Here is a 25,899-nt window from a genome sequence, read left to right as displayed (position 1 = left end):
CTACAACATCCCAGACAAATGGTCCTCCAGGTTTTACTTAAAGGCTTCCAGTGGTAGAAATTGTACTGAAACTTCTGAGATGGTTCACTTCCCTTTTTTCTTAACTCTGATTGCTGTGAAATATTCCTGACCTGAAAACTACATTTGCTTCTTTATAGCTTCTACCCCTTTGCTCAGTCTTCTGCCAAAAAGAAAAAAGGTTGATCCCTCATCTAGCCTAGGTATCCTGTTCTTTCCAGCTTCTCCAGAAAATGTTCTCTAAAAACAGTTCACTCATTCAAAAATTTCCACTCAATCCAAACCTGGTGGCTGTAGCACATCAACCTCCATATTGCTCTCCCTTCTTTACCTAAGAGTCAAGTACTTAGTTTATCATTTTTTTCTCTTATTCGACTTGTGTCCTTTTATTAGGAGACTTCAATATTCACATTGAAGCTTCTTCAAACTCCCTATCCTCCCAATTCCCCAACCTCCTTAAATCCCATGAACAATATATTCCCTCACTCCACATACAAATATAGTCACCTCATGGATTTTGCTATTACCAACAAGTGCTTCACTTCCCCAATTAGAAATTAGGACACTTCTCTATCAAACCACAGCCTCCCATCATTTCATCTCTCCAAAGGTCTCACCCCTCCTAAGCCTCCTAAATGCTGACATTTGACTTCAGACCCTTAGTGCTTTCTTGGGCTATTAGCCCTACCCTTTGTTTTCCGCCTTTCCAGTCTTGACACAATAATTAGTCATTTCAACTCTAATACTGGCCTCTATTTTTAAATCACTCACCCTTTGACCCTATCACTTTATATTTATTTGTATAAATCTATTTTGGTATTTATCTTCTCCCTTAAAATATAAATTCTATATAGGTAGCAATTGTTTCAATCTTTGCATTTTCGTCTCCAGTGTCGGACACATAGTAGGTGCTTAATAAATGTGTGATGATTGATCAATTCCAAGTAAAACAGGAAGAATACCTTACCTTTGAATTAATGGATAGGAAGAAAGTTGGTTGAAAGTAATGTGGAGAACTGCGAATGATAGGATTTGAAGAAGACAGGGATAAAAATGAAAAATAACACATTTTTGGATTTCTTTGAGGCTCACATGGTCTTTAGTCCTTTATGATTTTCCTCATGATATCATTTGGTAGGTAATACAAGTATCATTAAGCCCATTTTAATGGAGATGAACTGACATTTGGAAAAGTTAAATGGCTTGTCCCAAGGTTAGTGACGAAGAACCAGTATTCCTAATCAGACCTCCTCTCACATCCAGCCTAGGGCTCATTTCCCTAAAATACATAGTACATGGATCAATGGCTTAAGAATTAGCATCTAAGAATCATACAGTCACAGACTTGAGATCAACTACTTGGAGATCATCTCCTCCAAACTCTCATTTTACAGTTGTGGCAACTGTGACTGAGAAGTTAAGTGACTTGCCCAAAGTCATACAGCTAACTGAGGACATTCACTGAGGAATAGAAAGACTATGGAAAAGAAGACTACCTGTGAAATAACAAAAGTCAGCAGGCAGCTACAGTGGGAGGAATGCTGGATTTGGAGTCAGGAAGATGTGTTCAAATACTGCCTCAGACACTTAATTCTCTATGTGACCATGAGTAAGTTACTTAACTTGTCTCAGTTCTTCATTTCATAAAATAGAGACAATAAGAGCACCTTCTTCTGGGGTTGTTGTGAGGATCAAAAGACAAAAGATACGCAATGTGCTTTGCAAACCTTAAACCTTAAACCAGCTTTGTTAAATGTCATTATTCTCATACACATTCGCCAAGATTCATCAAGCTACAGTACACTTGAAAAGCAAGCACAAGGACAACTGGCATTAACTTGGGGGTGTTTGATTTTGTCACGCTAAATGCCACACAGTTGTACAGGACTTCATTGCTAAAGAAAGGACAAATGGCAGGAGGAGAATTCAATACCATGATTACCTTTCCCACATTCTGTAGATGAATATGTGGGAGACCTCAGCTTGGTGGGATCACAGGGCTAAAGAGTTAGAGCTGGCAGAGATCTTAGAAACAACCTAGAAACTGAAACAGAATCCATGCCTTTCTCCTGCATTATAGACATTCTGTGCTGTTGGGGATGGAATGCTGGAGTCCAGAAAAACCAGTTTCAAACCTCATCTCTGAGTCACTTACCAGTAGTACAACCTCAGGGAAGTTACAACCTCCATGTGCCCCAAGCAACTCCTAGGGATTTATCTACTAGGTCACAGATGACTTGTGATCTGCTTTGGGGGAGAATCTTTCCAAACTGGAACATCTCTAGGCTAAAGAAATCACTGATTTGGGGGAAGACTGTATATAGGGAAAGAAAAAAAATATCATCCTTTAAATGGCATCACCCAATTCCTGCTTGACTCTTACTTAATAATAGCACCTACTTCCCAGGGTTAGTTGTAAGAATCAAATGCAAAACTATTTGTAAAGTGCTTTGCAAACTTTAAAAAAGCTTTCTGTAAATCCTGGCAATTTAAAAAAATGTTTAGCAAGTGGTTGAAGACAGGGTAGGAAGGTAGGCTATTGGGGGGACAAGTCAATCAGAAGAGAGAAAAAGAATAATGCTTAGAGTCAGTCTCCTCAAGGCAGAGCACCGTCTCTACCTTATTTAGGCCAATTTCAACTTTTTTTTCCTATAGCATTATAATCATTAGGTTGTAAACTTCTCAAAGGCCAGGACTGTCCTTTGCCATCCTCAGTGAACAGCACAATTTAGCCAGACACATATTAGGTTCTTAATAAATATTTATTGATTGATTTAGGGGTGTCACATCTAATTATCTTTTAAAGGCTTATTTCTGAACTCCTTGCCCTCTAAGTAAATAATATATCCAAGAGGAATGCTAGAAGGAATAGTGGGTTTGAAGTAATAAGCCTGTGGTCCATCACATCATCTGTGTGACCTTGGGAAAGTAATTTAACTTGATTAGGACTCAATTTTCTCAATTGTAGAATGAGGCAGTCAGAATAGAGAAGCTGTAGGATCCCTTCTAGCTTTAAATCTCTAAACAACCTCCAATAATCTATGATTACCCTGAAAATAGATAGGATAATCTATAGATGAGACACATTTTTTTGGAATGTGTCTTTTGTGTCTTTTGGAATTCTTTTAGAATAACTTTAGCTGAGTACAGCAAACCAATTTTAATGGGATTTTTACCATGGATTCAAGGTGGTAATAAATTAAATGGTAAATGAAAGAATTAATTTAGCTTATATGAGAAAATGTTTCATCAAAAATAATATTTTACTGATGCTAGTTTACCATAGGACCAGGCCAAATCCAAATTTATATGGCATGCATAAAACAGACTTAAATAGATATATGGATATAGCTCAACATAGCTTTCTATAGACCAACATACAATAGTTCTTTCATTCTAGGTGCGAACTAGTGGGCTGTTTAGCTCAGGTCAGGCATAGGTCATGAGCCTTCAAACTAATTTTGGAAAGCAGCCTCCTCATCATTGGGAGGTGGAGTGCAAAGAAAACAAAATAATTAGTGTCTCACTCTTCCTGGTCTAGAACCTTTCGTGGAAAAAGGGCAAGAGTCCAAATGTTATTCAAATTTTGGAAAAAAACCTCAACTCTACAAAACAAGCAATGAAATAATTTTCCTTCAGCCACTCATAGCATATAGTTGGTCTTTTCTGGTGGAATCCCATACAGTTAATTGGAAGCTTATTACCTATGAATCTTTTTTTTAAATTTTTCTTTTTTTCCATGCATTAAGAAGTTTGTTTCTCTGCTTCTTACTTAGAGGGATTTTTTTAAAGCCCTAAAACCCTATGTTTGGCACAATAGGTTTCTTTTCTTTCTTTCCTTCTTTCCTTCTTTCTTTCTTTCCTTCTTTCTTTCTTTCCTTCTTTCTTTCTTTCTTTCCTTCTTTCTTTCTTTTTTTAAGACCCTTACCTTCTATCTTTAATTTGATAATATAATAATATATTAGATAATATAATAATAATAAGTTCCCTTACCTTCTATCTTCGATCCGATAATATAAGTTCCAAGACAGAAGAATGGTAAGGACTAGGCAATCGGGGTTAAGTGACTTGTCCAGGGGTCAGATGACTAAGAAGCTTCTGGGGCCAGATGTGAATTCTGTCCTCTTGTCTCCAGGCCTGGTTCTCTATCCACTGAATCACCTAGCTGCCCTGACCATGAGTTTCAATGTGCACAGACACACCATGTCATTGAAAAGATCTCAGAAGATCAATCGTGAAACATTTTTTAAGTGCTTACTATATACCAGTACTGTAAAAAGTCCTAAGGATATAAATATAAGAGTTGAAACAATCTCTATTCTCAAGAAACTTATATTCTAATGTGCTTGGATAGCTAACACTGCACAAGGCAGAGACATCATTATTCATCATAACTATGTGGTACTTGTGTAAGAGGCGGGGCCAAATGGACTTGTGTGTCCTCTTTGAGTTTCTCTAGATGTGGCTTTGAATAATCATTCTTTCTCCCAAGAAGGCCAGCTTTATGTAAGATGGAGGAGATAGGTCTAGATAATCTCTAAGGTCCCTTCAAACTCTAAATTTATGGTCTCATGATGATAAAGAATTAGTGAACACAAGGGTTTCTTTTAAATCCTTAAACAAAAATCAGAACATATAAAATAAATAAATTTGAATCTGGTTATTTCCCTTATTAAAATATTTTGCACTTTATGAAAGAATGAATAGCAGATTTCCTTTCAACAATTAAACTCCTATCAGTTCACAAAAATTCTCTTGATGATGCAACTTTCCCAAAACACATCTACTACTAGATGTAAATAAAATACAAAAATAGTGTTTAAAAAAGTAAAGAGATGTAAACAAATAAATTATGCCTATTCTAATTTTGATTGGCCAGGCAAATCAAACAAAGTACAAGGTTTTTAGCAATTCCAAAAAAAGATTCAGATTAAAGAAAAAACATGAAAAAACCCTTTTTCTGTTTAAATGACTCATTCCATCTCATCATTAGATTAGAAGAAGCTTTTGTCTGAATGACTCACCCCAGTTGTTTGGGGAAAAGTGAGTTTTTCATTTGAATTATATGGAAAATTGTCTCTTTTATTCTCTTTCAGTCACATAACCTTCATCAAAGGGCATCTTCCTCAGGATAGCTTATCCAATCCAGACTAACCTAAGAGGACTTCTACTATACCTTCAGAGGTAGTTGTCATTAATTACCTTTTTGTGTCTTCACAAGAACTGGTAAAATAACCCACAAGAATGTGAATAAGAGCTCAGTCATCTCCTCCCACATTTTTTTCCCCATTTTTCACTTCAAACTTCAAGAATACACTTGCACAATTTCTTTCTCTTAAGTTTTCCTTTAAAGGCCAGTTTCTAGTAGACAATTTAACTAACTGCTGTATTTTTCCATATATGATGCCAGGGAATAGAAACAAGCAAGATAGTTTCTTATATGATATAATTGTTTCCATTAAAAGACCAGGAAAGCAGGAACCAATCCATCAACAATAGCAAACAAAAGACAGAGTAATACACAATCTGGAAATTTTGATCATTTTAAAAATTGAATTTGTAATCCAAGCACCAACTCTTAGGTAGTGACTTACAAGGTATAATAGAGTCATTGTTTACTTCAAGATACTAAACTCTGGGATCAGGGGAAAATTATACTGGCAAACACTCAAGTTGCAATGGTGGCTTGATTCGTTTCTCTTGGTTTTCCATTGGTATTGAACAGGAATTAAGGAGGAACACACATTTAGCTAAGAATGAATTTTTCTCTGTGTATTTAGAGATGAGCTAACCAGATGGAAGAGAGAAAGCTGAATTTGGAGTTTAAAAGACCTAAAACCTACTTAAGACACTTTATAACTGTGTGACTATGAGTAAATGATCTTACCTCAGAAGTCTTATCTGTAAAATAAAGAGATTGAACTGGATGATTTACAGTTCCCTTCCAGCTCTAGATCTTTGTGTGTATGTGTGTATGTGTGTGTGTGTGTGTGTGTGTGTGTGTCTGTGTGTGTTGTTTGGGGCTTTCCTATCATAGTTGTACATATATGAGTGTTCCCACACATTAGTGTGTAGCTATGTGTCCTGACTCATGTAGGGGTATATATGTATATATATATACATATATATATATACACGTGAGTGTACTGTATATGGCAGGAATGGTCATTAGATGAGTAGTTATCTGAATGTGGAAGAAAGTAGATGATTGGGTCGATGATAGATATGTATGTATGTATGTGTCTCCAAGGCCCTTTTTATTTGGTGAATAGAATACATAAATAGAATCAAGGAGGTAAGAGAGAACCTGATAGATGGTAAAATACAAAAAAGGGATGTTTATCTAGAAATATTTTCTTCCAAAGATATATATGTGTATATCTTTGGAATGATTAACATTAATAAATAGTTTTTATTGTTCTAGAAGAAACTCAGAACAGAAGAAGGGCTCAAGTCCTTGTATCATCAATTATTTGTCTTTGCATCCTCAATTATTCTTTACCTGCTGGCTCTTTTTCTTCTTATGAACATGCTCTACACACAGAGACACATATGTACAGACACACAGCCCCACTATTCTCTACATACACACAAAACCCATTTTTCCTTGGTCCTATTACTCAGAAGTTAGGTGGTGAAGGGACAGACTGCCACTCTTGAAGTTTAAGAAGACACAAATCCAGATTCAAGTATTTACCAGCTGTGTGGCCCTGACAAAATCACTTAACTTCTGTTTCCATCATTCTATTCACTCTACTATCTAGCTGCTCCATGGCACAAGGTAGTACATTTTTAATAAATGTTTGTTGACTTGAATTGAATAAGCATAAATTAAGTCCCAAGCATTTTGAGGAATTGGAGATACAAAGAAAAATGTGAAAATGTTTCCTGCCTTCAAGAAGCTTACATTCTAATACATCCACAGTCAGAAATTGTAATCTCTTCTTCCTCTAGATTCTCACAGTAAGTTGTACTTCTCAAGACACTTATCACACTAATTCTTAGATTACATGTTCTTATGTACTCGTCTTTTCACTCATTTTATAAGTTGTTTGGGGCCAACTACCTTGTCTTCATCTTTGTATGGAAACCTGTATGTAATTTATATTCAATAAGTGGCTCTTGAATGAATTCTGAATGAATTAATATACATTTCACTGGAAAGGAGCCTAGTATTTCACTGGCAATGACAATAAAGGAGTAAACCATGTTTCATAATAAAAGGAAACATTAAAAATATTTACTCTTATGCAACAGGCCTGCAAACATTTATAAGAAAACTAAACCTAATTTTAGGCAGCATAAATATTTCTTTGCTGTGGATTCATCTAAAGACTTATGTGATAACATAGGATCATAGATTTAGAGCTACAAATGGACTTCAGCCTTCATCTTTCCACATTTGCCTTATATGCAACATTTTAAATGTGAAAGTAATTTTCAAAACTTCTGTCAGGAAAGGGTATGCTACCATCTTCATTGTGGAGTAGAGCTAAGAATAAAGGAATCTTTTTTTTTTTCTCATTGTGTTTATCATAATTGACAACTGAATGGTGGCTTCTCTACCCAGGGTCTTTATACTAGGCTAAGGAGGCTATTTTTACAAAGGGATAGCTACCTATAAGTCACTAAGGTGGCTTCTAAATTTAAATCTATTTCTCTCTTCAGGGTCCTGATGGATATTTGGAGCATAATTAGTTCACAAAAGTCATTCAGATGACAGAACAATAATAAAAATAGCTGGCATTTGTACAAAGATTGAGGGTTCACAAACACTATCCAATGCATTACCTCATTTGTTTCTTACAACAGCCATATGAGGTCAGTAGTATGGGTATCATTATTCCCATTTTAAAAATGAGGAAATTAGCTCTCAGAAAAGTTAAACGATTTACCCTTGTTCATAAGGACAAAAAGTGTCAAAGGCAGAATTTGCCCCCCAGATCTTCCTTTAAACCAAATGCAGGGCTCTTTTCAGTGAGCCACATGAGTCTTGTGCTTTTTGGTTTCAAGGACAACAAATGTCTGTGTATCTTTTTACAGGAGGGCTTGTATATGAGCATAAGAATAGATAGGTCTGCTCCAAGGTGCGGATTTATATCTGAGTGTATTGTTGTTTTGTAGATTAGTTGTGTCTAACTCTTTGTGACCCCTTTTGGGGTTTTCTTGGCAAAGATACTGTAGTAGTTTACCATTTTCTTCTCCAGCTTATTTAACAGATGAGGAAACAGGCAACTAAGTGACTTGCCCAGAGTCACACAGCTAGTAAGTGTGTGAGGTCAAATTTGAACTCAGCTCCTTCTACCTCCAAGCTCAGGATTCTATTCACTGTCCCACATAGCTGCCTCATCTCTGTAGGTCTGACATATATACCAGTAGTGGAAACTGAGGCAGGAGAAAAGAGTTGAAAAAAGAACTGGTAGAGTATACATTGTCCATTCTGTAGGTGGTAAATAATATAACAATAGCTCCTGTTTATATAGCATTTAAGATTTGCAATGTGCTTCATACACATTATCTCTTGATCTTCCCAGAAACTCTGTGAGGTATGTGCTCTTATTTCCTCTTCTTTAACAGATGAGGAAACTGAGGCTCAGAGAGAAGTGCTTTGAATCAAAGGGTCACACAGCTACCGAGAGGCTTGGTTCATGCACATCTTGACTTCAAGGTCAGTCTGTTAGCCCTTATACAACACTGTTTCTTCAGGACATCTAAGAGGCTAATAATAAGATTATGGGACTTTGGGGAATAGGCTCTTTGATCTCTGAACCAGCAGGTTGTGTTCTGCTATATAATGTTGCTATGACTGATTGAAAAGTGATTTTCAATCAATGAAACACTTTGTCTATATGAAATGAAGAAAGCTAAAATGACCAAATTTTTTTTCATCGAAATTCCCCTATCAATGAAGAAAAGATGCAAACAAGAATCTTCAAATTTAGCAAAGTCTGAAGCTTTGAAAGCTGAAACCTATTTCTGTGCTGTGCAAAATAGAGAAATGCCCTAGGATACCAGAACCACAGGTTAGCAAAAAGGGTAGAGAACTTTGCGTGAAGCAAGCCAAAGCCACAGTTGGTGATGTGTTTTTATCATCTTGTCCAGAAGCAGTTAACCTAGGGCTACAACCAGCATCAAGGACTTCTCTGATGTTGGTGATCTGATCATTACTAGTCAGACATCCATTGCCTTTCTCAACTTGTTCAGAGCATTTAATGCAGTGGGAGCAATCTACAAAGTTTTAAACAAGTATCCTAGCTGTGGAAACTGCATACAACTCCAATCAATGAGCCTGGCCACCTCAGGAGAGAGGCCAAAAGGGAATAAAGGAAACTTGTTGCATAATTGGTACCTGTTTTTATCATCCTCTCCATAAGCAGTTACCTAGGGCTACAGTTACCAGCATTAGGGATTTCTCTGAGGCTGGCAATCTGATCATTACTAGCTGGTGATCTGGTCCTCACTAACTAGCCACTGCCTTTCTCAATGCATGGAGAGCATTTAATGCAGTGGGAACAATTTAGTTTTATTAAAGCTAGCATATTTGTTTAAAATCTTATAGTACAAGAACCTCTCTAGAGGGATCATGATCCCTTTCTTAAGCAGTTACTTGTGTGAATCTAAATATCTACCTCTGGGAGACTATATTAAGAGGAAAGTAACTAGTCCTCCACTCCTAAGCATCTTTTTTTTGTTTGTTTGGCTATGTATCTTCCTCTTAGTCCATGCATTGAGAGACATAGCTTGCCCTTGTGTTCTCAGTAAAGTGGGAACTCGTGATGGAAGGAGTTGCAGGATGTGTGAGTAACAAGAAAGAGGCAGGGGAAGGTAACTGGCCTGAGTTGATCATGTTTCTATGGATACAACTGTTTGTGTAACAGTCCCCTAGACTAAGCTAAATAGGTTCTCATGTGAGAGTACAATTTATATGCAAGGGAAAACATTTGTAGAAGAAGAAATTACTAACACTATATCTCCCCCCCCCCCCTTATTATTCCATCCTTGCCACTGAAAGACAGTGTGACATAGTGGAAAGGACACTGGATTTGGAGCCCGAGGACCCAAGTTCAGATCTTGGTTCTGTCACTTACCACTTGCATGATCTTGGGCACCACAATTTCTTTATCTCTACAATGAAGAGGTTGAATTTAAGGACTGCTCAGGTTCCTTGTAGATCTCAATGTATCATTCTGTGATTTATTACAAAGGAGGCTCACACATTTGTTTCTAGTGTAATGGGTTCAGCATGGGTTAGACCTTTAGGAGAAGATTAATTTTTTTCAAGACTAGGTCATTCACGGAAGTGAGCTGGTGTCTGATTATTGCTACTACTACATTCTTCTACATAAGGCTTCCCTAAGGTTTCAGAAGTATATTTTAAATAAAGTATATCTTAAAATATTTTAAATAAATAAAATTTAAATAAAACTTGTTAATCCATAACAATAATTCCCACAAGTATGAATCACTCAATCTTATTAGGTCTCTTCCTGTGTGTATATGTGCCGGAAGTCTGTAATTGAGAAGATGGAATGAGCACAGAGAATAGTTTTGATCCCATGTGACCATCCTTGCTTAACCAATGACATTATAGTGGAAAGAGAACTACATTTGTAGTCAGAGAAACAAAGTTCAGATCCCAGCTCTGTTTACAATGCATAGGAACTCAGGCAAATCACTTAAATCTCTGGGGGTCTCAGTTTGATCATCTGCAAAATGAGGGGGCTAGACTATGGGTTCTCTGAGGTCTCTTCTAATTCTGAGTCCTATGATCCTATATTGCCTAATTAATTCCTAAAACATAAATTTATTTACCTACTTAGATAAGGAACATAGTTTAAATTGATTTTTTTGGTACTACTCAGAACACTTTTCAACGAGTATAGTAGGAAAAAAAGGGAATTGGAAATAGAATTAATTGTTCATTCTAGAACTAGCAAAAATCATTCACAAGAAAACCATTCTAGTCTTCTAGTAACTCTTCGGTCATAATAATGAGTTTGACACCTGTAGAGATAGTGTACAAAGGAAAATTAAAAGCAAGCACTTACTAGATCAGTGAAAAAAGAGAAAAATATGTATTCACTGTGATGAAGGCATAAAGACTATTGTCATTACACAATTTAAATAAAAAGGACCTCTAAAAGCTTGACAATATTATATCCTGAGAGAAAAAAAGTTGTCTCAAATTTATATGTGGCTGAACATTGACATCTATTAAAATTCTTTTGAACAAATGAAATTTATATGAGCGAAGGAGAAATAGATGGTAGCTAAAAGACCATTTGAGGTATGTATATATTCTCTGTGAAGAAAAAACCCTCTGGAGAATGTAACAGAATAAATGAAGGTCTTCAGTTACACAGGTGCTTTCTGATGTGCAAATTTGAAGAAAAATGTACAATTTTGGGTTAGATGCAGAACCAGTGTCATTTAGAGTTGTATGGCCTGAATCGTCTATTTTAAACAAAATACAAAGAAAAGTTGATTTTTAATATAGTTTTCTAGAAACTTTTGAGTGCTACTCAAAGTACCTGTGTTCACCTTTACTTAGGAGCAATGTGACATTGTGAGAACAATTTAACCCCTGTTGGCCTCAATTTCCTCATCTGTAGAGTGAAAGGGCTGTACTAAATGACTTCCAATATCCTACTGAGCTCTAAATTTATGATCCAAATTGATTTTCCTTTCTTTTGTTAAAAAGTAACTATGAAAATGAGATGAGATTCTAAAATGTGACCTTTCTCTAAATTTTCAATTGTTCAGCCTTTTTTCAGTCTTGTCCAATTCTTCATGACTCTACTTGGGGTTTTCTTGGCAAAGATACTAGTGCTTTGCCATTTCCTTCTCCAGCTCATTTTACAGATGAGAAACTAAAGCAAACAGGGTTAAATGATTTGCCCAGAATCACACAACTAGTAAGTGCCTCAGTACATTTCATTTTTAATCATTTATTTTATTTTCATGGATACCTTTTTCATATCACCTTCATTTCTGAATAAATCTTTTCTTTCTCCTCTCTCCAGAGAAGGAAACTTTCTCTAACCACTAACAAAGATTTAAAAAGCAAAAGAAATAGGCAGTTCTTTAAAATTAACAGTATGTAATATTCTAGGCCCATCATCCCCCTGTTCCATAATGATAATACTTTTTTCTGGGGCCATGTTTATTTATCATAATCACATAGCATCCAGGGTGTGTGTGTATGTGTGTGTGTCTGTGGTTTGTTCTTTCCATTTATATTGTTGTAACACACATTTTGAAATTCAGAAATGACAGAAATGAAATGGTTAAAGAGTTTAAAGAAAGGCAATCCTACTTTGCAATGCCACCTCAGCAGACTTCACTACAGGGTGGCTTTATCAGTCTAATCTCTAAGTGCATTTTCCGTGCAAACTCCAACAGCCAAAGACATTGAATCCCAACCGGGCCCCCACATGACCTCTGAGGTTAAGTATAATGGTATCAGGATATGCCATTTACCATGTCACTGATATTATTTACTTTGGGTGTTATAAATCTGCCTGACACAACACAATGTATGTTGGGAAACCACCTAAAAACCACCGGGACTATTCTACCCTCATTAAATATATGGAAGTAGCTGAGGTCTGTTGAGAGTTCAGAAGATTGACTGAACATGCAACCTCTTCCCCTAAGAATGGTTCTCTTTCCTGAGGCTGGGTGCTACACCACCCCAGATATACATTGCTGTTCATTCATTCATCCATCCAGCAATTCACATTTTTTGTTTACTTATTTCTTTATTTGGAGGAGGGGGTAGAATTAAACCTGTAACTTTATTGCTCTAGGAAATTCCCTCTTATCCCATGTATTTCTCTGCCTTGTTTGAAACTTCAGTCTCTTGGAAAGTTACCTGGCAAATGGAGAGGTTAAAGTGACACCCTGGGTCATGTCATCAGACCCAGCAAACTTGAACTGAAGTTTACTTGATTTGGATGCCACCTCCTTACCTTACCCACTATCCCACCCTGCTATAATGCAAAATGAGGTCATTCTACTTTAACCAACAGATATACTCTCCAAATGGCTGAAAAGAAGTCTACAAACTGCAAGGCCAACACTAAAAATGAATTTCAAGTGAAACTGATTGATTGCTCATTAGCTTTTCACCCCAGTTAAGGTTGATCTTATTGGCAATCATAGCAAAGATTGTTGATTAATAATTTGTTTTACAAAAACACTTCAAAATGCAGGGCTATTGACTCAAATTTGAATTCTATCCCCCCAGGGTTGATATTTATTCAGTTACTTAAGAAGCAAAGCATATAAAATTTACATTTTTTTTTTGGTAAAAGGAAGAACATGGGGCCTGACTTTAGGAGGCCTGGATTCAAGTTCTCACTCTGGAAAGCAATAGCTATATGTCTATGAGGAGAGAAGTGAGGCAATATAGAATAATGGCTAGAGAGTTGGCTGCAAGTCAGAAAAAACATGGCTTCAAGACTTGCTTCTGAAACATGCTGTCTGTGTAGTCCTGAGCAAGTCACAATTTCCCAGTGTCCCAGATAAAGAAAGACTATCCTTGCAGAGTGGGAACAGAGTTATTTGGGAAGAAGACCTTTCCTCACTGGCAAGTCCTTATATCAACAAAATCATAAGTAAAAAAAAAAGAAAAAAATGTCAATTGGTATAGATCCCTTTACTTTCTTGAATCTCTTATTTGCATTTGCTACCTGCAGAGCTACAATAATGAAAGCACTTTGTAAACAAGATAATGGGGATTACTATAATTATACCTAAGAAAATGGAGCTTAACAAGCAAGATAGTTTAAATTTCTCTAAAGCTCTTAACATAGGAAAAGCTAACTTGTTAAAAGAAACCTTTTTTTTTTAAGGCATACATACTAAAATAGACAATTTTAAAGTTTAAGATTCATACTGAAGAAAAATAAAACAATTGACAAAATTTATATGTAGGTAATGGGACCCATTGAAATCATTAAATGATAATTCTAAAGTTTCTGGCTTACAGTCTTCCAAGTTTGTCATCTATCTTAGGTAGTTGGAATTCACTTACATAAAAATAATAGGAAACCAATAACCATAACAACCAAGATGCTCTCTAAAATACAACCAAACATAGGAGATAATACATTGAAAATTATTAGTATAATCTGTCCAAGAAATATGGTCATCAGTCCTATAGATATAATAATGGTGGAGGTTTTATGTTTAGTCCAGTAATTTATTTCTCTTTTTTTAAAATAATAAATAAATCTTATTTCTCTCTCTGGGGTAAAGTGAACTCTGTAACTCAAATAGCTAGGTTTAATTCTTCCTCTTATCAAGAAGGAAAGAAGTCTTGGACTGGTTTACAAAAGTAGGTAAATTCGTTTATGGAATTTTGGGGTTGTAGGGAAATGTATGGAATGTGTAAATGGAATAAATGTATGGAAATACATTTATGGAATTTTGGGGTTGAGAAAATTTTTGTTGAGAAAAATTATTTTATATATAATTTATATAGTATTTACTTATACTATAAAAATTATATACTTATATAACATATAAATAAAATTTATAATAACATCCCTTCAAAATCATGGCTGGCCCTGTGAATGTCTAAAAAAGAAGGTGGCTTTATAAAAATTTGGCTTATTTAAACCATTTTCATTGAATGGTTACAAAAGCAGAATGACTAAATCACAGAATTGGAAGAGTTCTTAAAATTGATCTAGGCCAACTCTTACCTGAACAATAACCTTCTTTACCTGTGACCACAAGCAACAAATAGTTGTTCAGCCTTTGCTCCAAATCTTATGGTAAGCAATTACCTTTTGACATCTATCAGGAAGTTTTCACTTAAATCAGTATTAATTTTTCTTGTATTTGCAACTTCTCACTGTTCCTGCTTCTGCCTCATTTTTTTTTTAAATTTCTCTGCAGCCTTTGACTCTGTTAATCCTATTCTCTTCTTTTCAGGTCTTCCTGAATTTGCTACCTGTCTGCATTTCTGGATCTTCTGATTGCTAACAGTGGCTCTATATCAGAAACCGCATTCCTTTTTCTTCTACATTCTTTCACTTGGTGATCTCTTCAGCTCATATGATTTTGATGAGCATCTATAGATAGATGGTTCTCAGATCTGTTTGTCCAGCCCTTAACTTTCTTGATCTTCAGTCTTGCATTTCCAATTATTTATTAGACATCTGGGGCTTGGTGTCCCATAGACAAGTTCACCCAAAAGGTTCACAATTGAATTCATTATTTTTCCTCTCTCCCACCCCACTCCTTTACCAAGTTCTCTACAGCTGACTACTTGAGCCTTTCCTGGGTATTTAGCATTTGAGAAAACACAAATTCAAAAAACCTGGCTGAGTTGAGATTAATTTGAAAGAATCTGCCTATGAAATGCAAGATGGAGAATGGCTGAGCAGGTTCTGGTTCAGTGTTTTTACTGACTAAGAAACCTCCTCAATTTTATTCAATCTTGTATTAAGAGGAAATTGTCTACATAAGTATCCTTTCACTTTTCTTTGAACTTCTAAAGGAGGATGAAACCAAGGAACCCATGGTCCCTGTTTTATTGATGGAGTATTCAGTAATGTCTATTATATCTAACATAATAAAGAAAAATGCACTAAGGCCTAGTGCAATGACATCTATCCTATAGACCCTCAATGGAACTCCCCAGAGGTTTAGTCACTCCTGGGTAATAAGTAGAGTACAAGTGGGAGGGTTCTGTAAGTCTTTTAAGTCACTGGAGTATCATTTAATTCATCACTCCACTGTACAAAATGGTACCCTGGTGGCTTGAAAGAGACAGTGGGGAGAATCTGGCTCATTAAATGGTAACCGATGCTGCTAGTGTGAGTGCTCATGCTGCTGCCACTGTCACTGCCAAAATAATTGTGATCCCTCAACTCTGGTTTTTCTACAAAACAGAGGGAAAGACTGCCCATTTCTAGAATCTATTATCCATTCAATCTCTAATCTACCACAGTAAAATGGAGGGAGGGGCTACAAAGAAAGACCATAAGAGGAATAATAATTAAGGGGCCAAATCTGGTCCTTGACATTTGTAAAGGAATAGGTTTCTTTAATTAATCCAAATCATTAGGGAATAGTTCATTGTATCATAAAGATTTATAGATGGAAGGGGCTTCAGAAGTCATCTACTCCAATCTCCCCCCCCCCCCCCCCCACTTACTGTAGAGGTAAGGAAAATAGGAGAGAGGTTAAGTCACTGGCCTAAGGTCACACAGGTATTAGTTGGCAGAGCTGGAAATCAAACTCTGGTTCTTTCACTCTAAATCCAGCTCAGGTAATCTATACAAAGGGGATTTCCAGATAACTCCAGCTTATCCCTTTAATCACCATTTAAAACATTTTAATCATTTTGCTGGCAATCTTTCTCAAATGAACTTTATTTTTCTACTTTCTTTAATAGAATGCACGGAACATAATTTAACCTTTTATTGCTTCTTTAGGCCTTATTGTGTTCATTATTATATATATCAATTATTATATTCAACTCAAATACGATCATGCCTTCAGGTGCTACTACAATGAATAGAGGTTGTTTGCCTCATTGCTAAATGGCACCAGAGAGTCCTGCTTTTAAAATTCTTATGTCATTTCTTATAATTTTTCTGTCTACTTCCTTGTATTGCTTGTCAGCTTTTCTGTCTTCTTGTCTTGGAGTCAGGAAAGACTTAGATTCAAATCCCCTCTCTTCTATTTACATAACTTAATAAACATGACTTTGGATAAGTCATTCTCTGAGCCTCAACTTCCTCATTTATAAAAAGTGGGATTTGGACTAGATGGCCTCAGGGTCCAGGTCAGCTCTAAACCAGTAATCTTGTATGATCTCTGTCCTAATAAACTGCTTCTATTCTGCTAAGGGTTAGGAAACAAGATAATTCAGCTTGTTAGAACTATGTCTAACAAATAAAATAATGATATAGAATAAATATTATAAGTATTCTATAATATTCTATATATTATAAATAAAATAAAAATAAAAAAGAATAAGTCCTTTCTGAGAAAGAGACTGAGGATATCTTCCTTGAGTAAAGAACTTGAACTATAAGGTATGGGTTTTACAATAGATATTTTGGCCATTCATAGGACTTTTAATATTTCTTCTTTTCTTCTCTTACTCCCTCTCTTCCTTTCATCCATCTCTTCTGGAGTGTATTGAAATTACTGAATAACTGCCAGATGTCAGTTGTTAGTCTTTATGTGTGTGTATATATATGCATTGATATATGTGTGTGTATATATATATATATATATATATATATATATATATATATGGGGAGGGAGGGCAGGGATGTATAGTGGCCAGCTTAATAGGCTTGTGAGAGCTCATTATTAAACTTTTAACATGAGCATTTACCCCTCAGAAATTGGTATAGTTGCTATAAATCAGGCTTTAATGGATTGTCTAGAATTAGGAAAGTGTTAATAGTCAAGACTTACACGTCTGTATTGCAGAGAACCCTGTTGCTGAATATTTACAGCCATAGATATAAATCTGTGTTTGTGTGTAGGAAATAAAGCTCTCTCCTTTATATTCTTCTCTGACTGGCAATGTTGATGTCAATGATATTAGATGTTGGTCCTTCATTAAATTCGCATCCTGAAGCCTTGAATATACCAATAACCACAACAGCAATAGTAGCTAACAATTACAGAGCACCTATGCATGTGCTAGAGACTGTACAAAGTGCTTTAGAATGTTATCACACTTGATCTTCACAATAATATTAGGAGGTAGTTGCTATTGTTAACTACATTTTATAGATGAGGAAACTGAGACAAATGGGGATTAAGTGGCTTGCACAGGGTCCCACAGCTAGTAACTATCTGAGGCCATATTTGAACTTGGGTCTTTGGGTCTACTGGTCCACCACTCTATCCACTCTACCATCTAAGATTACCCTTATCTTCAAAGTCTATGCCAGTGGATTACAAGCTATGAAAGGTTCCATCAAGCTGAAGGGGGGAAAAAACCCAAAATATTAAGTACCCATCCTGCGATGAACCAAGAGCCTTCTTAGTTAAGTTGGGGACACTCATGGCTAGAAGATTAGTCACCAAGTGAATTTCTCTGTGACAGCTCATGAAACTGTCTACTAAGGACAAAGGTCATCTGCATTAGTGGAGGGAACACCTCTCCTGGTAAAATCACAGATGTACTGAAGGAAACAAGGATGTGACCGTCCTTTCAATTGCACCTCTGCTCCTTCAGCTGGCATGCTGCCCACAACTCTGGCATGCCATAAGTAGCAGCACAGTTATTGCTGCCAAGCTTTCTGGTGCTGCATTCTTGCTGTCCAGAGCTCAGCTGCAGCTCCAAGTCTGAGCATTTACACATGAGAGATGGAATCCTACTTCTCACGGGACTCCTCAAGATCCCTGGTCTCATAAAAAACCGAACAAGAAGGAACTTCACTTAAAGAGGCTTCCCCACGTTGAGGCGCTTCTGCCAAATGGTCACAACCAGTTAATGCCATGTGTGAAGACAGCAAGCAGCAGTGCTGCACCACAGTATTCTCAGCACGGAATCACTGTTCTGTTCATTCAAAGGTCCTTCTGTGAATTGGATTTGTCCTCTTTCTTTGGTTTGTCATGTTTGCTTTCTGCTGGAAGCTATGATATTGTGTAATAAAATTAGCCAAATGTCACTGGAGTGTTAAAAATGGTGTCTGGAGCCATGCATGAATGGAGTATAAAGTTTAAAAAGTATTATATGTCTTTTTGCTTGTATTTGGATTTTGGGGTCTTGTTTTTGTTGGTGGCCTAGAAACTCAAAATGGCTAAGATCCTCCAAAGACCAACATTTTAATACTTTCCAGCTTTTAGTTAGCAGAGCTCTTTATCTTGCTTTCTCCTTCCACATCTGGCATTGCTTTTGGCAGAGCCTTGGACATTCATTATAAGACTGAGTACTGAAAGAGAATTTTGTTGGTTTTTAGTTGTTTCAGTAGGGTACAACTCTTTAAAACTCCATTTGGGGTTTTCTTGGCAAAGATACTAGAGTGGTTTGCCATTTCTTTCTATAGCTCATTTTATAGATGAGGAATTAAGGCAAATAGGGTTAAGTGACTTGTCCAGGGTCACATACCTGTTAAGTGTGTGAGGCAGTATTTGAACTCAGAAAGATGAGACTTCCTGATTTATTGACCAGCACTCTTTCCATTGTGCCATCAACTTAGTGGCCATCTAATCCAATCACCTCATGATAAAACTGAGACCCAATGGGACATGGTGATTCTTTATCTTAGCCCAAAGAGGCAGAATGGTCCAAGAGAGTGTTGAACATAGAGTTAGGAAGACTAGGATTAATTTCATTTCAGATACTATGTGATACTGGGCTAGTCATTTAAATTTTATAGACCTAAACTTCCTTACATACAAAAGGTGAGGATTGGACTCAAGGTCCTCCAAGATCCTTTCTAGTTCTAAATCTATTATCCTATCACTTATGACTCCTTTTTTGTCAGGGAGAAAGGCTTTGGCTCCCTCCTCCTGAGTCAGCCCCCAGCGACCCCTCTGTTCAGATTCCCAGGCTCAACCAGAGTTTTTGAGTTCTTCATTTAAAAAAAAAAGAAGAAAAAGAAAATATTTCAATCATGCCCAAAAGGGTTATCAAGACTGAAATCCTATCCAAACATTTTACCAAGCACATTTGTAAGTCATGAAATATGTCCTTTTCACTGTCATGGCATCTCTAAGAAAAATACCTACATTATCCACACACATCTCTTGGAGTCTGCCCATATTTTTACCGAGTTTTTCAATGTAACAGTTTCAGATATGAAACAATCACTGTAATCAGATCTGGTAGAATTTGTTATTCCTTTCAAGCCATTCAGCAGAAAAGCAGGTATCTTCACCTTTTAATATATTGGAAGAGAGTAACAGGGAAGGGATGAATTCTGGTGTTCTGAGGTTTATTAACTCACACAACTTTGTACAACCATTAAGATTATAAAATAAAGGGCTGGATCTCCAGGACAGGGAACTCCCATATGAGGAAACTCTCTCCATGAATGCATCTCAACTTTCTCTGCAATTTGCCTTAAGAGACTATAAATTCAATACTCAAGATCCTGGAAAGCTAAGTGGACCATCAAGGGTAAGCGAGCTAATAGGTCAGCATCAGAACTTGATGGGGCTTAGGGCTTCTGAGGCTTCCCCCCTCTCTTATTCCATATTAAGACCATTGTTAAGATAATAACAAGAAAAACAAAATAACAACTGAATAAAAGAGAAAACTCAAAGTAAGAAAAATTTTTAAAGAAGAAATGATAAATCTGGCCTCAGACACTTTTCAGCTGTGTGATCCTGGCTAAGTCGCTTAACCCTGATTGCCTAGCTTTTGCCCTTCTTTTGTTTTAGAATTAATACTAAGACAGAAGGTAAGGATTTCAGAATTTTTTTAAAGGGAGGAAATGCTAACAGCCATCAATCGTGACTATAGGAGCAGGATCCCCTATAAATGTCAAGCTGAAAAAAAGTGGGCAGTCTGAGAACCTAAGGAAGCAACACTGTAGAACAGTAATTGGTTAGATGGTTTAGGCCTCTCATTTGAAGGCAACATAATCTTCCTGTGAGAGCCAGGCATTCTGAAGAGGCTTTTAACCATTTCAAAATCAAGAGGAAAATATTTTATGGCCTGAATAACAAAAGCAAAGAGGAATAAGGATGCCTAACAAATTCAGCAGAAGAGTTCAGACAACTGATTCGGCTAATTCGAATCTCTAATATTTTAAAGTAGATTGGAAAAATAATCCCTCAGCCTTCTACTATGCTTTGGCTGCACAGGTCTGCCCTGGATATCCTACTGAAGCTTGAGACTAATGCTGAGTAGAACCAAATCCATAAACTGCTCTGGAGGCCAACCAGTGCTTTTAAATATTGTTTTCAGCATCTGTGTCTTTAAAAAAAAAAAAGAAGAAAGAAAAGCTCTCAAAAACACAGCCGGGTTCCTTCTGAATTCTCCTCATCCAAAAAAGAGCTCTGTCCCCCATGAGTAAGTGCATCATGAAGGGAAACTTAGACAAATGCCAAACTGAAATACTTTCCCTTTGCAAACCAAGCAGGGCCCAGAAAAGCACTACAAACAGCTAATCCGCAGCTTGTGGATTTGCTCTCCTTTGGGGACTAGGATATAATGTAGTCTCATATCAAAGGCAATGTGTTGAAAAGAGACATTTACTGAATTTCGGTAGACGCTACAAAAATTCAGACAGTGCTAAAGATAAACAGTCACTGGAAATACCCAAACACCATGCTAAGCCTACCCTGGAAAGGGGAGACAGCAAATGGCCTTTTTAAAGCTAATCTGACAGCAGTGTTTCATTAAATTAAGGTCAACAACTTGTTCTGGGCCCCTGCTGTGTGGGGAAACCCTATAGTAAGGACTGTGGGAAGTGACAAAGAAAAAGGGATCTCAGTTCTTAGGCAACTTACTTTTGGCTGTAAGGCAGAACCATGGTTAGAGAGACAATCATCACAGTAACCTTCCTTCCATCTAGGAGTAGAGTGGAGAAAGAACTGCCACTGGGAAAGACCATTCCTTCCCTCTGGCAGAGCAAGGAAAATGGGAACTGATGATAACCATTAAGCTCTAGGGAATGACATCAATCTGATGGTGAATGTAGGAAGAACAGGAAGGTGAAACACATCTTAAAGCAATTTTGGCTACCCAAGACTATATCAAACCGTACCAGCCATGGTCATTGATCTGGCTTAATGGCTGTTACTTTCCTGAACATTCCATCTCCTTGCCTCCATTTTTGGAAGACTGTCTCCCTATGTCTGGAATTCTCTTCATCTTCACCTTTTCCACTTGATCCCTTCAAGGCTCACTTCAACGGTGATCTCCTTCAAGTGGAGTTTCCTGGTTCCCCCAGTTTTTAATGTCTTTTCCTCTCATTACAGTGAATTTATATATATATATATAATACAATGAATTTCTATATAATTTCTATATAATACATATAATATAGACAGAATTTATATAATATATAATCTATTATATATTTAATATATTATATATCATATATCATATTGTGTATATATGTATAAAATGTCAATTTTTCTGTCTCTTTCTCTGTTTCTCTCTCTTTCTCTTTCTCTGTCTCTGTCTCTCTGTCTCTCTCTCTTTCTCTGTCTCTCTCTTACTCTCTCTCTCCCTCTCTCCCTTTCTCTCATATGCAGTAGCTCACAGAATGTAGACAAAAGCCTCTAGTGGACAGGGGCTATTTCACTTTTTCTTTTTGTATGCCCAGAACAGACCACAATGCCTGACAAACAACAGATTCTTAATAAATACTTAGTGATTAGTTGATGACACCAGGTGAAAGAGTCTTAATTGGGATAGGTAGCATTTTAAGAAAAAATATTACTAGTATAATTTGTTTATTTTGTAACTTAAGGAAAATATATTTTAAGCTAGTTTAAAAAACATAAAATAGTTTATCATCACTACCATTCTCATTACAAACGCCATTAACATTTATATAGTGTTTTAAAGTTTGCAAAATACTTCATGTATATAATTTAATTTGCTATAAGGATATTCATCTATTCCAACACAAGCTGACGAAATATAAAGTTAAAGACAAATAAGGGTGTTTTTGGATAGTTGGTCAGTAGATAGACATTATTAAGGTCTTGCTATGTTCCAGGAAGCACTAAACTTTGAGAATATAAATAGAAGCAGAAAGAGAGTACCTCCCTCAAGGAGCTTACATCTTAATGGAGGAAGATGGTATATAAAAGAAAGCTGAAGGGGCCCAGGAGATAAAGGTCCTTGGTATAAGGGTATGATAGAAAATCTAGATTGTGGCCTGCAGAGGAAGCCATGTCTGACTTTGGTGGCTTCCTTAAATGAAGGTTCTGGATGGAGTCATCTGATCAGAGAGGATGTACGGGTGAAAGATACTTCCAAAATGTGAACTCCAGGGCTGGGAAGGGCTTCCAGAATGAAGAGATTTCTGAGGCATCTTAGTGAAAGTTCAGAAGACAGTCATTAATTTATGTGTAGGGGCTGAAGTAGAACATGCTCAAGACTATTTTAGGGGCAATACTATAGACATACTTTAAGCAGACAACCTTAAAGCATATTGCAAGGTGATCTGGGACTGGAGGATTGGAGAGCTTTTTGAATGGCTTGCCAGCTTTCCCATTCCCAAGGTACTGAGAGATACAGACAGAGAGAGAGAGAGAGAGAGAGAGAGAGAGAGAGAGAGAGAGAGAGAGAGAGAGAGAGAGAGAGAGAGAGAGAGACAGTGACAGATACAGATACAGAGAGAGACACAGAAAGAACCCCAACCCCCCGAAATCCCCCAAGGCACACATAGAGAGAAAGCAAAAGACAGAGACAGAGAGAACTGGCTTCTCCTGCCCATCTTCTGAAATCTGTTCCATCTTGAAACCTACAGAATCCTAAGCTACTACTTATGTGGTTACATGGTGGTAATTTAAACATGAAGTCCTGTTATTCAATAGAATCCCAAGTGGCTATTAAGATACATCATGGTACAATAAAATTACTGCTGCTCTGCATGGGGGTGGCAGTAATGAAGCATACACAGGCTCCAACAAACTAAAAATGCTTGATCAGAGGAACATCGATTGGGAGCTTGAAGGGACATCAAAAATTAGTGGGTGCTGGGGCAGCTAGGTGGCTTAATGGACAATCAGGACTGGAGACAGGAAGCGCTGGGTTCCAATTTGGCCTCAGATATTTCCTGGTTGTGTGACCCTGGGCAAGTGACAACTCCTATTGCCCTCATTGCTCTTCTGTCTTAGAATCAGAGAAGATCAGAATTTTTTTTTTAATTAATGAATGAAAGCCCTTCATTTTACAGATTAAGAAATTGAGACTAAGATAGTAAATATCAGAGTTGGAAGCACAACCCAGATGCTAACAATTTTGGAAATCAAAAACAAAGTCATTGTGCAGTGCATAAAAGAAACCCCAATATCTAGTAGTTAGCTTCTGCCACCCTTATTAGCTCTGGGACCTTGCGCAAGGCATTATATTTCTGTGGACCACAGTTTCCTCATCTGTAAAATTAATCAACCAACAAGCATTTTAAAATTAAATTAAATTAAATTTTGTTTAAAAATCCTTACATTCTGTCTTAGAATCAATAGGCAATGGTGGTTAAGTGACTTGTTCAGGGTCACACAGTTAGAAAGTGTTTGAGCCAAATTTGACAATAAGCATTTTTTAAATGCTGTGCTAGGCACTGGGAATGCAAAACTAAGGTGGAGTATTCTTTACTCAAAAGAGCTATCATCTATCAGGAAGGCAATTCCATATACAGGTATCTATAAAGCACAAACCAGATAAATAAAAGAAAAGCTATGGGTATCCAAGAAAGGGGGACTAGATGATAGGGGAAGGAATTAGCTGCTGAGGTTGGGGCGGGGGGGGGGGGCACAGGAAGGGTCTCCTGCAGGAGATGATCCTTGAAGGAAGCCAGATATGAAGAGGCTGGACCAAATGGTCTCTATGATTTCTTCTATGTCCCTAGAAGAACCAAATACCTTGATAATCCTTCATCATCAGACTGTTCTTTACTTTTTTTTTTAACCCTTACCTTCCATCTTGGAATCAATGCTGTGTATTGGCTCCAAGGCAGAAGAGTGGTAAGGGCTAGGCAATTGGGGTTAAATGACTTGCCCAGGGTCACACAGCTGGGAAGTGTCTGAGACTAAATTTGAACCTAGGACCTCCTAGGACCTCCCATCTCTAGGCCTGGTTCTCAATCCCCTGAGCTACCCAGCTGCCCCCTGTTCTTTACTTTTTGACAAAGAGGGGGAAGAGAGTAAGAAAGTGAGAATGGCAAAACTCTAGCCAAATTTAGCAAATCCAGAATCAAGGGTAGAGAAAGGACAGGAACTCTGAGAAAATAAGAATTGACTTTCTCACTTAATGTGATTTTCACCACTCTAAGGAGAATGAGGCATTTTGCCTGCTCTGTCTGTGGCAACTTCAGTCCAAACTTATTCACCTTCTAAAACCAAATAATCTCCCAAAATACTTCTAATGAACAGAATGGAGTTACAGACGAGCTTTATCCTTCAGCTGGGAGAATCTTGGCAAAATATCAGTAAAACTTAATGGTCAAGAAGGTTACTGAAGACTTCAACAGGTTACTGATGAAATCTCCTTCCCCAGAGGTCCAGGGGGTGAGGAGGGGGCATGTAGATGTCCATATTTCGAGATGTGGAATCATTCATTTTGAAGGAATGGGTGAGAATGGGTTGACCTTTCAAGGTCCTGTTCCCCACTAAGATTTCACATGTAGGAGAACAATTGATGAGGCAGCAGCTTCCTGTGGCATCTCCTGTCTCTACCACATTTTTTTTTTCCTCAAGAGAAACATTAGTATTTCATAAAGGGACTTGCTCCATTAATCAGTCAATCAATCAATTATCTTCTATAAATTATCTAAGCACTCTTGAGGACACAAAGACCTGTAAAGCACCATTCCTGACTTCAAGCAATTTACACAGAGGCAGCACGATTGAACAAAAAGAGGCATGTTCACATTCACTTAAGCTCACATCTTAACTCTTACTATAACTAGATGTTGGTACAAGGTCAAATCTCTCGTGTAGCTTCAGTTTCTCAATCTACAAGTGCAGATAATATTTGTGTACCTACTTCAAAAGGTGGTTGTGAGGATTATATCAAATGTGAATGCAAAGTACTTTTACAAAAGACTTTAAAACGCCAGTGATTATGAGGTCATTTATTAGTGACACAGAACCAGGTTTTTAGAACAAAGTGAGGGAGTGATGGAGAGAGCTTTCAATAAACAAAATTAGCACCCATGTACTAAAACGGTATATACTTTATTCACTGTCCTCACTAAGGTCCATTTA

General features: G+C 37.0%; 1 protein-coding gene and 1 long non-coding RNA gene across 2 annotated transcripts in view; both read right to left on the bottom strand.

The window, feature by feature from the left end:
* Positions 1–25,899, bottom strand: part of MAML2 (mastermind like transcriptional coactivator 2) — a 434,525-nt gene that overhangs the window by 351,930 nt on the left and 56,696 nt on the right. The gene's annotated exons all lie outside the window — the stretch shown is intronic.
* The window catches only part of LOC103101718 (uncharacterized), a 134,342-nt gene that overhangs the window by 53,774 nt on the left and 54,669 nt on the right, over positions 1–25,899 (bottom strand). Inside the window, exon 1 of the long non-coding RNA XR_467975.2 lies at positions 1,961–25,899. This exon is cut by the window's right edge and continues 54,669 nt beyond it. This is a non-coding gene — a long non-coding RNA (uncharacterized LOC103101718). The remainder of the gene's footprint in view (positions 1–1,960) is intronic.

This window comes from Monodelphis domestica, chromosome 4, assembly GCF_027887165.1.
Source record: "Monodelphis domestica isolate mMonDom1 chromosome 4, mMonDom1.pri, whole genome shotgun sequence".
Lineage (NCBI taxonomy): Eukaryota > Metazoa > Chordata > Mammalia > Didelphimorphia > Didelphidae > Monodelphis > Monodelphis domestica.
The sequence above is the reverse complement of the archived record's forward strand: the minus strand, read 5'-3'. Positions and strand labels throughout refer to the sequence as shown.